The following is a 16,721-nucleotide window of genomic DNA, read 5'->3' as shown; positions in this document are numbered from 1 at the left end:
TTCTTTTTTGCCTGAAAATGCGTCTGTCTCAAACTGTCAAACCAGTTACGAGACTGAGCTGATTAATTTGATACGCGACACTTGTAATCTGTGTGCGACTGACTCTGAATCTGTAAATGAAGCGCTACAATGCAGAGGCCACGGATTTTTCCACGCCAAGGTCCATTGTGCTTTGTATACAGCCTCAGTCGCACACAGATATGCAAGTGTCACATATCAAATGAATCTGTGCAGTTTCGTGAAGTGATTTCTCTGTTTGTGACTAGGACCTTTTTGTGCAGAAAAGAAGCTTGGCGCAAGCAGTCCCACGGGACATGGCGGCTCTCTCGCGTCTGGCGCCTCACGCCGCATAGCTTATTGAGGCTAGATGTTTAAGAACACATCTGTACATGCATTTATTTCTTATGATATGTGGCACAGAAAAGCCTCTTAGTATTTTCCTCAGCCTTTGTTAACCCTCACCACCTGTTTGAGTAAGAAGTGAATCAATCCTGGCACTTCAGATTTAAGGGCCTTTTTGTGGGCTTATTTTATTCTTGTACACAGCCATCTGATGTGAGCGCTATAGTTAGCCTACTCATGTTTTATGTTGAGGGTAGTTGAAGTGAAGGAGAGGCAGGAAAATGTATAACTTAATTTGTTTCTAGCCAGAGACCATATTAATAGTCTCACAATAATGAGGATAATTGCATAAAGTCACACTTTGACCTTGGGTTTGAAAGTTGGTAAGATGTCAGGTGAAATAAGCCAAAGCAGAAAATGAACGTGGGATAAAGTGTGGCCATTGATAATGGGCATGGTTTTACTAGTGAAATATATTTAAAAAATTATTCAGTTCCAGCTGTACATTGTTTAATGGTATTTAGTATAGTATTTAATGCATATTGTCTTGTAAATACAATTCAGAGATACTTATTTTGCTAACTATATTATGTTGACCACAGTACAATGCAATCAACTTTTTGTTGATCACTTGAGTATTTGGATAGAAGCAGGGCTATTTTACTGGAAAAATAGGTTCAGGAATTGTGGGTGGAGCTATAGAAAAACAAATATATATATGTAGTAGGTGATTTGGGCATCTGTACATGCTGTGTTGTGTTGGTTGTGCTTCCTGATGAAGGCCTCTGCTGAGTCCCAAAACGTTTGAGCATTATAGCACCTTTAACAATACGTGAGTAATAAACAGCAACTTTTATATGCACGAAGAAACCTGGTGAGTGCCCCATTTTTTTTGTGTGTGTATATGTATGTTTGTGTGTGTGTGTATATATGTGTATATATATATATATATATATATATATATATATATATATATATATACACACACATACATACATATACAGTGTGTGTGTGTGTGTGTATATATATATATATATATATATATGTGTGTATGTATATATATATGTATGTATATATATATGTATGTATATATAGTATTGTTTTTATAAAGGAAGGCACTCAAAATGGACTTTAAAATAAAACTTATCTTATGGAAAATACATCTTGACTCTGGAGATTGCGTCATAGTTAATGCGTGGTTCAGTAACTGAGTTCCTGATGAAAAATAGCACTGGATAGGAGCATATAAGTGGGCGTACAAAGTCTATGGACAAGTGTGACTGTGGCGATAGAGTGGGCTGGGTACGGGATGCCGGTGCTCAGGATCCCGGCAGTCAGAATCACGATGCCGGCATCCCAATAGAGTTAGGATACAGACACCTGTCGGCAAGTATCCTACCCCTATACCTAACCCTCCCTGCCCACAGCCTAAACCTAACCCTCCCCCTAAGCTGCTTACCGTTGGGATGCCGGCTCTGGGATTCTGAATGGTGTTTCGGGATTCCGACGCGGACATTGTGAGCGCTGGCATCCCGACAGCCAGGGTTAAACTACATCCTGATAGAGCTAGCAGGGTCCATTCCAAAGCAGAGAAAAGTGGTGGATTGGGGAATTCCTACCCTGTGGAAATGAATATAAACAAGTCTACATGAAAATACTGAACAGCAGGACCTACCATTTTGCATATGCCAATATGAAATATATAATTGTATTTTTTAATTGAGATTTGATTTATTACTGTTATTTTCTTTCTCTTGTCTGATTACCTAAATACACCTCTTGTGTTTTTATTTAAAGAGCTATTATCCCAAGAATTTAAGTAGATTTTTCTAAAAGATGTAAAAATAAATATAATAAAACACATAGGGCTGGAGCTGTATGCTAATGCTTTTGTAGTTGCCATTTTCGCAGCTGTAGATGTGCAATAATATGCTAATAATATGCTAATGCAGCAGCGGCCGGGACTCTTACTGAGATGCCCACCAAAGCCATTGCGGCTGTCTGCAACTTTGTACACATACGCAGTATCGGACGCAGGACATTTTTAAACTAAGATGCACTATTGCAGAAAAAGTGCACACAACGCAAAGAGGATAGGTATATATGATGCAAAAGGATAGGTATATATGATGCAAAAGGATAGGTATATATGACATAAAAGGATAGGTATATACAGGCCATATTTTGGCCTCTATTCACCACCACAATGGCTTTGAAATGAAACAAACAAGATGTGCTTTAACTGCAGACTTTCAGATTTAATTTGAGGGTAATTCCAGCCAAATCAGGTGAACGGTGTAGGAATTACAATGGTTTCTATATGTGCCTCCTACTTTTTAAGGGGCCAAAAGTAATGGGACAAACTAAACAATCCTAAATCTAACTTTCACTTTTTAATACTTTGTTGCAAATCCTTTGCAGACAATTACAGCCTGAAGTCAGGAACGCATAGACAACACCAGACGCTGGGTTTCATCCCTGGTGATGCTCTGCCAGGCCTCTACTGCAAATGTCTTCAGTTCCTGCTCATTCTTGGGGCATTTTCCCTTCAGTTTGGTCTTCATCAAGTGAAATGCATGCTCAATCGGATTCAGGTCAGGGGATTGACTTAGCCATTGCATAATAATCCAATTTTTAGCCTTAAAAAACTCTTTGGTTGCTTTTGCAGTATGCTTCGGGTCATTGTCCATCTGCACTGTGAAGCGCCGTCCAATGAGTTCTGAAGAATTTGACTGAATATGAGCATATAATATTGCCCGAAACACTTCAGAATTCATTCTGCTGCTTTTGTCAGCAGTCACATCATCCATAAATACAAGGAAACCAGTTCCATTGGCAGCCATACATGCCCACGCCATGACTCTACCACCACCATGCTTCACTGATGAGGTGGTATGTTTTGGATCATGAGCAGTTCCTTTCCTTCTCCATACTCTTCTCTTCCCATCACTCTGGTACAAGTTGATCTTTGTCTCATCTGTCCATAGGATGTTGTTCCAGAATTGTAATGGCTTTTTTAGATGTTGTTTGGCAAACTCTAATCTGGTCTTCCTGTTTTTGTGGCTCACAAATGGTTTACATCTTGTGGTGAACCCTCTATATTCACTCTTGTGAAGACTTCTCTTGATTGTTGACTTTGACACATATACACCTACCTCCTGGAGAGTGTTCTTGATTTAGCCAACTGTTGTGAAGGGGTTTTTCTTCACCAGGGAAATAATTCTTCTGTCATCCACCACAGTTGTTTTCCGTGGTCTTCCGGGTCTTTTGGTGTTGCTGAGCTCTCCGGTGCGTTCTTTCTTTTTAAGAATGTTCCAAACAGTTGATTTGGCCACACCTAATGTTTTTGCTATCTCTATGATGGGTTTGTTTTGATTTTTCAGCCTAATGATGGCTTGCTTCACTGATAGTGACAGCTCTTTGGATCTCATATTGAGAGTCGACAGCAACTGATTCCAAATGCAAATGTCACACCTAGAATCAACTCCAGACCTTTTACCTGCTTAATTGATAATGAAATAATGAGGGAATAGCCCACACCTGTCTATGAAATAGCTTTTTACACCTTAAAAAGTGGGAGGCACATATAGAAACCATTGTAATTCCTACACCGTTCACCTGATTTGGATGTAATTACCCTCAAATTAAATCTGAAATTCTGCAGTTAAAGCACATCTTGTTTGTTTCATTTCAAAGCCATTGTGGTGGTGAATAGAGGACAAAATATGAAAATTCTGTCAATGTCCCAATATTTATGCACCTGACTGTATGACATAAAAGGATAGGTATATATGACGCAAAAGGATAGGTATATATGACACAAAAGGATAGGTATATATGACGTAAAAGGATAGGTATATATGACGTAAAAGGATAGGTATATATAATGCAAAAGGATAGGTATATATGACTTCAAAGGATAGGTATATATGACTTCAAAGGATAGGTATATATGACGTAAAAGAATAGTTATATATGACGCAAAAGGATAGGTATATATGATGCAAAAGGATAGGTATATATGACGCAAAAGGATAGGTATATATGATGTAAAAGGATAGGTATATATGATGTAAAAGGATAGGTATATATGACGCAAAAGGATAGGTATATATGATGCAAAAGGATAGGTATGTGAGAACACATCTGTATGTTATACCAAAATTTCTGCAAAAGTGAATGAAGTAAGAAAGTGGTTTCAAACCCTACGGTGCATACTGTATTCCAGTGGTTCACAAACTTTCTTGAGTCACGCACCCTACAGTGTCAGTATTTTTTTAACAACACCCCTAGGCCAAAAGTTTCCTATTGAGAGATTCAGAAAAATAAAGTCCGTCAGTCAATTGTGCTTACCTGTAATCCTTCGGTTCAGTTACATGGTGGTGGACAGGGTTGTGCTTCTGTTTGCCCATGTATTTTATGAGAGGCAGCTGCCTATCACATAGACTGTTAATACATTCTATTTGGTCCTGGACCACCAACCCATGGCACCCCTGCAAGTGCCTTGTGACACCCACTTTGGGAACAACTGCTGTATACTACCATATATACAGCCATGGCCAAAAGTTTTGAGAATGACAAGTATTGGTTATCACAAAGTTTACTGCTTCAGTGTTTTTAGACCTTTTTGTCAGATGTTAATATGGTATGCTGAAGTAAGATTACAAGCATTAAGTGTCAAAGGCTTTTATTGACTATTACATTAAGTTTATGCAGAGAGTCAATATTTGCAGTGTTGACCCTTCTTTTTCAAGACCTCTGCAATTCGCCCTGGCATACTGTCAATCAACTTCTCGGCCACATACTGACTGATGGCCGCCCATTCTTGCCTAATCAATGCTTGGAGTTTGTCAGAATTTGTGGATTTTTGTTTGTCCCCCCGTCTCTTGAGGATTGACCACAAGTTCTCAATGGGATTAAGGTCAGGAGTTTCCTGGCCATGGACCCAAAATTTAGATGTTTTATTCTCCGAGCCACTTAAGCTGCATACACACGTAAAGATTTTCTGTCCAACCATCCAACTAGTTGATTTGTTGGAATGAAAATCTAGTAAGGTATGAAAGCAAATGACAATCAGCAATTTGCTTCCAAACGCCGGAAAATGGACAAAAACTGTTTGAACAAATTGTTTATATCAAACATTTAACAACCTTGTCTGACGACCATTTTCATCTGTTTTCTGGCATTTAGGAGCAAATTGCTGATCATCATTTACTCCCATACGTTACCAGGTTTTCATTCCAACCAATCAACTAGTTGGATGGTTCGACAGAAAATCTTTACGTGTGTATGCACCTCAACAGTGCATCCGGAAAGTATTCACAGCACTTCACTTTTTCCACATGTTGTTGTTACAGCCTTATTCCAAAATGGGATAAATTAATTTTGTCCTCAAAATTCTACACACAATACCCCATAATGACAACGCGTAAAAAGTTTTTTTGAGATTTTTACAAATTTAATTAAACAAAAAACAAAACAAGAAATCACATGCACATAAGTATTCACAGCCTTGCCATGAAGCACATAATTGAGCTCGGGTGCATCCTGTTTCCACTGATCATAAGTTGAGATGTTCCTCCAGCTTAATTGCCTGTGGTAAATTCAGTTGATTGGACATGATTTTGAAAGGCATACACCTGTCTATATAAGGTCCCACACTTGACAGTGCATGTCAGAGCACAAACCAAGCATGAAGTCCAAGGAATTGCCTGTAGGTCTCAGAGACAGGATTGTCTCGAGGCACATTTCTGGGAAAGGGTACAGAAAAATATCTGCTGCTTTGAAGGTCCCAATGAGCACAGTGGCCTCCATTATCCGTAAAGGGAAGAAGTTCGGAACCAACCAGGACTCTTCGTAGAGTTGGCCGGCCGTCTAAACAGAGCGATTGGGGGAGAAGGGCCATAGTCAAGGAGGTGACCAAGAACCCTATGGTCACTCTGTCAGAGATACAGCATTCCTCTGTGGAGAGAGGAGAACCTTCCAGAAGGACAACCATCTCTGCGGTAATCCACCAATCAGGCCTGTATGGTAGAGTGGCCAGACGGAAGCCATTGCTTAGTAAAAAGCACATGGCAGCTCGTCTGGAGTTTGCCAAAATGCACCTGAAGGACTCTCAGACCATGAGAAACAAAACCCTTTGGCGTGAATGGCAGGTGTTATGTTTGGAGTAAACCAGGCACCGCTCATCACCAGGCCAATCCTACAGTGAAGCATGGTGGTGGCAGCATCATGCTGTGGGGATGTTTTTCAGCAGCAGGAACTGGGAGACTAGTCAGGATAGAGGGAAAGATGAATGTAGCAATGTACAGATACATCCTGGATGAAAACCTGCTCCAGAGCGCTTTTGACCTCAGACTGAGGCAACGGTTCATCTTTCAGCAGGACAACGACCCTAAGCACACAGCCAAGATATCAAAGGAGTGACTTCAGGGCAACTCTGTGAAAGTCCTTGAGTGGCCCAGCCAGAGTCCAGACTTGAATCCGATTGAACATCTATGGAGAGATCTGAAAATGGCTGTGCACCGACAGTTCCCATCCAACCTGATGGAGCTTGAGAGGTGCTGCAAAGAGGAATGGGCGAAACTGTCCAAAGATAGGTGTGCCAAGCTTGTGGCATCATATTAAAAAAGACTTGAGGCTGTAATTGCTGCCAAAGGTGCATCAACAAAGTATTGAGCAAAGGCTGTGAATACTTATGTACATTTGATTTCTTAGTTTTTTTTTTAATGAAATTTGCAAAAATCTCAAAAAAAAACTTTTTACACATTGTCATTATGGGGTATTGTGTGTAGAATTTTGAGGACAAAAATTAATTTATTCCATTTTGGAATAAGGCTGTAACATAACAAAATGTGGAAAAAGTGAAGCGCTGTGAATACTCTCCGGATGCACTGTAGTTATTATTTTATTATTATTATTCTACTTTATTTATATGGTGCCACAAGGCTTCCGCAGCACCTTACATGTTCATAAACAAATGAGCACACAAGAAAACAATACAAACACTGCAGGACTAGTGCATGGTATGTAAACATTGAATGAATTTTAAAAGTTGTTGCGTTTGATAAATGGTGCTCAAGCCAATCAGCTCCCAACTGTCATTTTTCAAACAGATGACAGGTGCTGATTGGCTGCAGCACCATTATCATATGTAATGAGATTTAAAATGCGTTGCATATGATAAAACTCGTTGATAAATGGGTCCCTTTGTAACTTGTCGATTGACTGCATCCCCTATCTCCAGTAGGTACCTATATGTTCATAGTAAAACGTCTGACAACCTTAGACGACACTGCTAGATTTGCCTGTGACCACGCGTATCGAAATAGCTTCTGTCTGCCACCTCTCTGTGTGTGTGAACTAGTGTATTATAATAAATAATGTAACACAAAGAGTTCTATGATCTAAATAAAAGCACTCAGTGTTTACATATGGTCATTTTGCTTCTAATATACTTTATTATTTTGCAGCAGGGAATACATTATCCTATATTATTATTTACTTCATATTCAAGTGAACTTCATAACAGCAGATTCCCTGACTGTAATCAGTGAGATTATGCTCTGTATTTATATTGTTGTCAGAGATTATGGTTTGTGGTGTTTTTTTTATGTCTTTCAATAAAAAAAGTAGATCTAGTTTTATTTATTATATCTGAACTATTCTAGTGGTTTATTTATTAAAAGGACTTGGTTGTGCGAAACCAGTTCATCTTTCTACATCTGCGGGGTCTTTTTATGAAGTTAACAGTTGCTCTAAAGAGGAACAGCAGATGGCGATCATGTTTGTTTTATGGACTGCAAACTACTTTTACTAAATTAAAATGATGTCATTAGTTCTTTTTAGCCTTAATGTACAAGCATTTTTAAGTCTTAATTGATGTAGTTTACAGAATTTAATTTAGTAGTGATTTTCATAATTGCATTTATTGTTAGCTAAGAACTGGTGCAGAGGTGGCAGTGGTAGGGGTACTCAGTCCCGGCCTCTCTGGGGGCCCAATCTTGCTGGCCATGCGGTAACGCTCTTCTACGCTCTCTGCTTCCCTGTACAGAAGTGAAATGGGCACACTGGTTTGAAAAATTCAGCAATCTGAGTTTGTGTTTCTAGAATTGTTTTCAGCAACTTTATATTGTAAATACTAGAGTAGCCCATGTATACCCAGCAGTTTTAAGTGCTTTTCCCAATTACAGTTTAAATGCTGGCTTTTAGGTAAATCTGGGAGTGACTGTTATAGTTTGTGAAGGTTATAACCCAAACTATTTTATGCACCACACTGTTCCAACCTAAAGTTACTGCAGAAAATTAGCACAGGCGACTCATCTAAGTAAACCACTTTGAAATAGAGATGAGTTGTTTGGTTGTGGCCAAGTTCACATCTCCGAACTAGGCAGAACATCATCTTTCATGGACATCTTGGCAAAGATGTCTATGATAGATGACGTTTAGCTTCGCTCTGAGATGTGAACTTGGCAGGAAGATCCGAGCCAAAACGGAACCGCTCATCACTACTTTGAACTAGACCAGAGTGTAAAAGATGAATGCTCAGGCTGTATGATGTTCTGGTATCCAGGCCCTTGGCTTATTGGTTTTTACTAAAGCTTCACCTGTTTCTATCTGAAGTAAAATCCAGTTCATGACTTTTTATAAGAAGAATAAGGAAAAATATTGCACATATCTTAACAACTTGTCTGGCTATGCAACCACGCCAGGCAGTACGATCACTGACATAGTCGCAAACAATGTAACGAAAAATGTGGGTGGCTGCTTGAAGATAATTTTCCAGCAGCCACCAATAGCAGAGGACCCTCTGCCTCCCTGCACCCTCCCCAGTATCTGACATGCTGCCAATCACTGCTGATCAGTCGGCACGGCAGCACCATCCACCCAGTAGCTGCAGAGATGAGCAGCTGCCGGAGAAATTTAAATTTACCACCCCTCTGCCCCCCCAGTATGTACTTGGCTACTGCTTAGAAGTGCAGCCATTAATGAAATGAAAGTCGCGATGTTCCAAACATCAGTGGTCCAATATATTGATGACCGATAAAAATCTATGTTAATGTTGTGTTTTGTTTTGTTTTTTAAATAAAATCGCGTTGAATTAGTTTTAAATAGGTGTTTTTGACCCAATTCAGTCATAAAAAAATCTGGCAATTTTCTGAGCGTTTTTTGGAAAAAAAATTGACAGTTATATGGTGAAACTAGCTACCCCTGTCATGCTGAAAATGTAAACTAGCTTCCAGAGACATTAATTATCTAAGCTTAAAGGAACATTATGCATTTTTTATTTTAGATTATTATTATATTTGTCTAGCCCTTTCATGCATGAATTATGATCACGTAATGCAAGATTTAAAAATAAATAAATAAATTATTAGTCTACAGCACTTGAGTGGACAGCATCCATCCGCAACATAAAAAATTGCTCTGTTATAGTGGAACAGTATTTTAACTGTGAAAGTATTATTATTTTTTGTCATAAAAGTAAGGTAAAATAATTAATTTTTCTTCAGAAACAGAATGGATCTTTGTATTGCACGACGTCCACGGAAGTAGACACATGATTTTACATTGATTATTTGATCAAAACATCTACTCTATTATGCCCTAAACATTACTTTTCTTGAATTTATTTTTTTACCTTCTCTGCTATCTTTGAGTAAAAAGATTTTACAGAAATCCCTGAAGTGCTTTGTGCTGGTGAACTTTTCTCTGCCATTTTATTTTGACCTTATTGTTTTTGTAGGATTTAGAAGCTGCCACTAGGTGGAACACCTTCTAATTTTGGTAGAGGTCCAAAAAAGATATCATGCACTGATGATGTAAAAAAAAAAAATATATATATTTTTCTATAGAAGATAATGAATTAAAAACAGCTGTCCACTGTAGTGACCACGCGAAAGGGCTAGTGTTTAAGCTTCTCAACTTGTGATTCATGTATGACGGGAAGTGTCTCAAATCAAGGGGTACCTTTGTCAACTGTATAATTAATAGCATTATAAAACTTAAAGAAATAATGTCTAAAACCTGTTGGTCTATAAGGAGTGACTTGGTACAAATCTATACATGTAATATGTGATATATGTAATACTGGGCCACAGTGAAAAGTTACTGGATCCTGGGGGCCCCTAATTTTCAGCTTTCACAGGGTATTAATATATAGCATGCATGCCAACACAATGTTGTGTAGTGTTTGTCCTAGATTAATGCATGTGCATATATCAGCATGTATTTATTTTAACATGTGCATATTTAAGCTTTTTGCATGTGTCAGCATTGCTGCAAGACAGTATTTTTCTCATCTTGTGAATACAAAATAGAAACAGAAATCCTATGTTTCCTAGCAGCATCTTGCTTAAATCGCAATATACAAATATACAGTGTGTCATTAAAATCTTTGGGGATTAATGACTTGCCTTCTGTCCAGTGGGTAGAAAAGAATGTCTGTCGCATCACTAGCAGTTACAATGTGAAATGTTCCTTTCCAGGAGAGAAGGTGGGCTTTTATCACATCATTGGGGGCAAGGTTTAATGTCATTGTGAGACATGGCTATGGCAGAAAATTAGCACGTTCACAGAGAAGGCAAAAGGTTGTATCTTGCACATACCTGTACAATGCTTTTATTACATAAGGGGATGATTTACAGTCAGGAGCAAATCCAGCCCTGGCTTGCAGAAGGAAAAATGCAAAAGGCCCGACCTGGTCTTGAGTTGTGAAGAGACTGATGCCTAGCAGTGTAACAACTATAGCTGCCAGTATGCGTGTGCAGTACGCAAGAGCATAAACGATTTCTTCTTCATGCAAATACAATTTGCCATGTTCACCCCTTGGCAGTGCAACGTGGTTTGCCCAGCTGCAAATTCTGCACTGTACATACCTATTCTCTCTGCATGTCTAAGAGACTCCCGAATCCGCACCCCCAGAAAAGAATCCTGGCTCCTCCCTAGTGATATGAGCGGAATGGGGAGCATAATGCCATCATTAGCAGGTCTATGGGGCAGGAGCTGGGGCAATATGACACAATTACTTGTGAATTTGCATCTTCCCACTGGGCTTCTCCTGAAGGAGAGAAATAAAAACTAGGCACGTATGTTCTGCACCAAGGTAACATGTGCACCACTCAAGCATTTGTGTCAGAATTTTAACCCTTAAAAAGCTGCAAATAAAAACAACATATTTAAACCTTTATGCTGAGTTGGACATTACTCAGGATGCATCCAGCTGTGCTCCACTAGGATATGCGGCATATTTATGTCAGGTGTGTATCAGATCTTACATAAGAAAAATTGTTTATATTTGTTTTGATAACAAAAAACTCATTCTCTAAGGAAAGTAGTTAAAAATGAATTCTAAAATACGCCCATAATAATCTATGACACAGTGTAGGTGACCAAGTTTCCCAGCGAAACGCACGTCCTTGCTCCCGCTATTTGCAGACTGCATGCCACCCGCTACACACACGCTCTGCAGTTAACTACAATTTGGACCACGGACCCAAGATATCTCTCTATCCTCTCTATCAGGCTGCCATGTCTGAGCACTCCAGCGAGTAGCTCCCCCTGCTATGCTGCTTGGTAACAGGGGAGAGCTGCAGCTGATTCCTTTATGAATGGTAGCGCTGCTCTTTTCTATTCTCCCTGGATTTCACGCGGCATTCCCATACTCTGATCCCATTTGATCTAGACAGGGGAGATTACAGGGGACCCCGCGATCTTGAACTTCATCTCTTACTTCCTTCCCCAAACATACAGTGCGCAATTCAGTCTCTTTTTTTAGATTTAACCCTCAGTGACAGCACTCCTTTTCAGGTGTGTGTCCAGGGCCAATTGTATATTTCCATTATACAATACACAGTTTATAGCCTATGAAGGGACATTATTCCTCCCATGTGACCACACTGTTACTTTGTACCATAGGTATTTAATTTGCTTGAACTGTATTTCGTCTGCAACCATAAATTCATACAGATTTAATTGGAATTCATCCCTTAATTTACCTCATTTTTTCTTTTCCTCTATCAAGCTCTCTCATCTGGATTTCCCTTATGTGACCCCCCCCCCTGCAATGTTTTGACAACAGGGGAGAAACACAGCTGACATCCCAGAAATCAGAATCATTGCTTTGTATTTCCCCTGAGACTAACGTACCAGTCACTCTCTCATCCCCTGATTGATCTAGATAGGCGACAGCAGAAGTGAATGTGCGCAATTGTATCTCAGGTCTTATTTCCTTCAATGGTCCAAATGTATTATTCTGTCCACGAGTACTTGTATACAAGGTACTACTCCCAGTCTCCCTAGACTTGACCGTTTTTTCACACATTTTCTAACCTATGATCATTCATTTATCTAGTACAGATTAGCACTTATATTAATGTCTCTATACTTTGAACCATTCTTCTGACATAACTCGTGGATCATTTGTTCAATTTAATTGACCACTTTTGTCCTTTGATGTATTTTATGTATTTTGTAGACTCTACCTATATGGTAGAATGCTCTTTTTTTAATGTTCTCCATTAAATGCTAAAAAATAAATGCTAAAAAATAAACAAAGGGAGCGCCTAATAATGCATTATCTCCAAAACATTTATTGATATCCAGTACATAAAACCATAAGTCTTGAACCACGTACCGGAAAGAGCGGTCAAACCACCGCAGGTAAAAACAACTTGTACAAATAAAACGAGTCTCTGGGAGCCAGTGAGTGGTGTCCTCGGCAGTCTCATACCATGTAGAATGTAACGCTAGGCCACGCCCCTACGCGTTTCGTCACTAGGACTTCGTCAGAGGGCTGGCCTAGCATATCCAGTAATCCCCTTATAAGTAAAATGTGGCCAATTACTTCCTTAAATTATTAATTGGCGGTGAACTTTTAAAAAAAACTGCAGACATAAGTTTGTGAGAGAGAATTAAGACTTGCGCTTTGATTATTATTATTTTTTCTCCATTAAATGTTAAGTTTTATATTATATTTACTCATTATTTCATTACCATATTGTATTTCTCAGTATTTATGTAAAGGGTGACCCAGAATAGGCAAAATTTGTCTTTTTTTCTTTTTCTTTTTGCTTTGAGCAAAAAGATACCCCTCTATGTGTTCAGCACAAATCCTATGGGTGCACCACCAACCAAGAGTTATCCAGGATTTCCCCAGTGATAAACCTTTATGTTGGTTCTAGAATGATCTAATCCAATAATAACATTATTTATTCCCTTACTTGATTCACAACTATTGCGGACTCACTCTCCTCACCTTACAGGCACAAGTTTTATTGTTGAATTCACGCTCAGCCAATCAGAAGTGGCGAGCTAGTGCTGATGACTGTCCTCTTCATCATTGTGTATTTACACCAGCCCTCAGACACCGGCAATTGAAAAAGCCATTATCAGGCGTATCTGCATCTCTGTGTTAAATTGCTCAATAACAGAAAATGAGCTGTAACGGAATAATTTTTGGTGCACTCCTGGGACAGGTAATAATACACCCAGGTGGTGTCCTAGTGATGTATACCTGTTGGCTGGTTGTATTTTTCCTTCTCCATGGTTTGAATTCCTGATAGGAAGAGTCGATATGTGACAGTTGTTGTTACAGTAGTACGTATACAAGTGCATGATAATGTTGTATGGCACAAGCCATGTGTTCTATGAACAAATGCCCAGTACCCGTCAATATAGTCTATGGTCTGTTGTATGGCTGGGAATGGCAGTGACACAGAAGAGAACAAATCCATTGTTCAAGTGTTATTTGCTTATAGAAGCCAACAGACCGATTGTTACCTAGGAGCCAGTAGACATGAAATCTTCTAATGAAAATATTAAATCAGTCTTTATTTATTATGCTCTTTAAAAAGAACGGTCTCAGCATGCCACAGCATTTCATTACTGAGTGACAAATCGCATGCTGCAGTGGGAAGTGCAAAGAGAAAGGATTTGCAAATGCTCAGCAATATGTACATTACATGCAGTGCTAATGCGTCATCTGTACAGTAACATTTTTGCAAGTGTTACAATCTTGATATTGGGCATGGTGTAGAAAAAGTTTATTCTAGATTGGGCCTGTCCTCTCAACGTTATGCTAGTTTCAGAACAGAGCTGCTACATTATTGCTTCTATTAGTGATCTTTACTGCATCAGGAATCCTGTAGTGATGCTTGGTTAATACAGCATAGACTGGGATGTATCTGTGTTAGAAATCCTGCGGCCCTCAGGACGGGTAGAAGGTGCAATACTTATGGCAAGAGCTGTATTGACTGTTAGTGACCTTTTTTATTTATAGTGTATGTCAGACCTCTTTATTATTTTATTCACTTTAGGTACCAGGTGGGAGAAGTTGTGCGGGACCATTCCTTTATGAGTGCCCATTAGATATATCTGCTCTTGCACCAACATGCCAAAAACAAACTTTAGTTTTGTATTTAAAATAGATAGAGAGGCTGCCTGCTATGCATTTAGGCGCACCCCTTTTTAAGTTTCTAGTTTCTCTTCAATGTAATAAGTACATTCAAATACTTACGGTACACATTTAATAAATATAGTCCCAGTGTCCCCAGAGTCCCATGATTGATCTAAGGCAGGGGTTCCCAACCACGGTCCTCAAGGCACACTAATAGTCCAGGTTTTAAGGATAGCCATACTTGAGCACAGGTGACTTAATTAGTACCTCAGTTATTTTGATTTAGCCATCTGTGCTTAAGCATTGATATCACTAAAACCATAACTGTTGGTGTGCCTTGAGGACCGAGGTTGGGAATCACTGATCTTAAGGCATAATCGAGGAGCAGTTGGGCATTATCTTAGGAAAACCACTGAAAGCTTAATATTAATAAATGCAATGCTCCTACAGCAGAGGGGTATTCAGCATGCGGCCCTCCATCTGTTGTAGAACTATACATACCAGCATGCCCTGCCACAGTTTTGCTGGACTGTGTAATTCCACAGCATCAGGAGGGCTGCATTTTGAATACCCCTGTCCTACAATGTTAGGAGGTTGGGCTGTCAGCTGACATATCAGTCTTGTCGTCGTGTGTATTGTTAGGTGGACTGTTCAAAGTATCAGTGGTTGGGTGTGTATCTTGCGTTAGTAATGATGCTACACATTTTTGTGGCTCATCAGTAACCTTAGCATTTATGCCGTACAGCACTGTACATTAAAACATATCACCATGTCACTGTAATATGTACATACAAAACATTAAACACTGGAATGTTGCTCATGGGTGGATGAATAACATTGGTCAATATCTGATATTCCTACACTACAAATGTGACTCCCCTGTACAAAGCAATGCTCCATCTCTAATGCCTTGCTGTGGCATCATATGTTTACAATCCTACATATATTTTCTCCCCTGTCCCCATAATCCAACTCCTACATAATGCCTGATGGACTTTGCCAGGGCTGTAACTAGGGTGGTGTGACATGTGCCATGGCACAGGGCACCGCAGGGTAGGGGGCGCTGTTCGGGCCTCTCAATTTTCTGTTAATAATCATTCTCACTAGTAGTTTCCTTTTCTTTTATCCCTGGCATCTCCTGGCCACCGATATTCACTCCCTGGCTAACTCTTTCTCCATCTTGCCACCTACCCAATCACCTTCAGTCACATCTACTTTTATTTAAAACAAATATTTCAAAATACTGTCATATCCGGGACTCAAACCCATCACTTTTCACATGGCAGTCAGACACCTTACACATGGAGCTCTCTGATCCACAATTTCTGATGGCAGCCTGTTAGGCCACACCCCTTTTTTCGTCCTCACGCCTATCCACATCTATCTCAGGAAGCACCGAGGATTCTAAGGCAGAGAAACTCGTTATGAGTGCGAACTTGTGGATAGGTGTGAGGACATATGGGCTGCAGTCGAAGGTGATTCCCTGCTTTATTTCATACACACTGTGAATTATTGCTGCCGGATTGAGATCATACACACCTGGTTAAGCACGTACCTTCTGAATCAAAAGACTTGTTTTAAACCTAAGGGACACCACCAGGAATAGAGTCCTTTTTTTTGAGATGTCAATATATTAATCATACATGCTTTCTAAGTTTTTTATAAAAACTCTCCCTGTAATCCACGCCTTACAAATGTCCACAGTTTAATTATCTCCTAATTGGAACTATTGGGACAGCTGTCCAAAAGCAACGTATATACTATCATATCTTCTTTGAGGACATTGTTGCAAATATATTAAAAATAGTGCTGCATGCACTTTTCTCAACAACAAAAAAGGATACATAATATAAAAACCTTTCCAAATGGAATCTTACTAGAATACTTTGATGTTGCAATATTTTTAACCAACTGGTTTCTTTCTTTTATACACCTATTTCCACTCAGTGGAACGGAATGATGCTATATCAAATTTATCTACATT

At 39.3% G+C, this 16,721-nt stretch overlaps 1 protein-coding gene across 4 annotated transcripts in view; it reads left to right on the top strand.

The window, feature by feature from the left end:
• Nucleotides 1–16,721, top strand: part of CUEDC1 (CUE domain containing 1) — a 165,613-nt gene that overhangs the window by 132,641 nt on the left and 16,251 nt on the right. The gene's annotated exons all lie outside the window — the stretch shown is intronic.

This window comes from Taudactylus pleione, unplaced genomic scaffold (genome assembly GCF_031769625.1).
Source record: "Taudactylus pleione unplaced genomic scaffold, aTauple2 ptg000305l, whole genome shotgun sequence".
Lineage (NCBI taxonomy): Eukaryota > Metazoa > Chordata > Amphibia > Anura > Myobatrachidae > Taudactylus > Taudactylus pleione.
The sequence above is the reverse complement of the archived record's forward strand: the minus strand, read 5'-3'. Positions and strand labels throughout refer to the sequence as shown.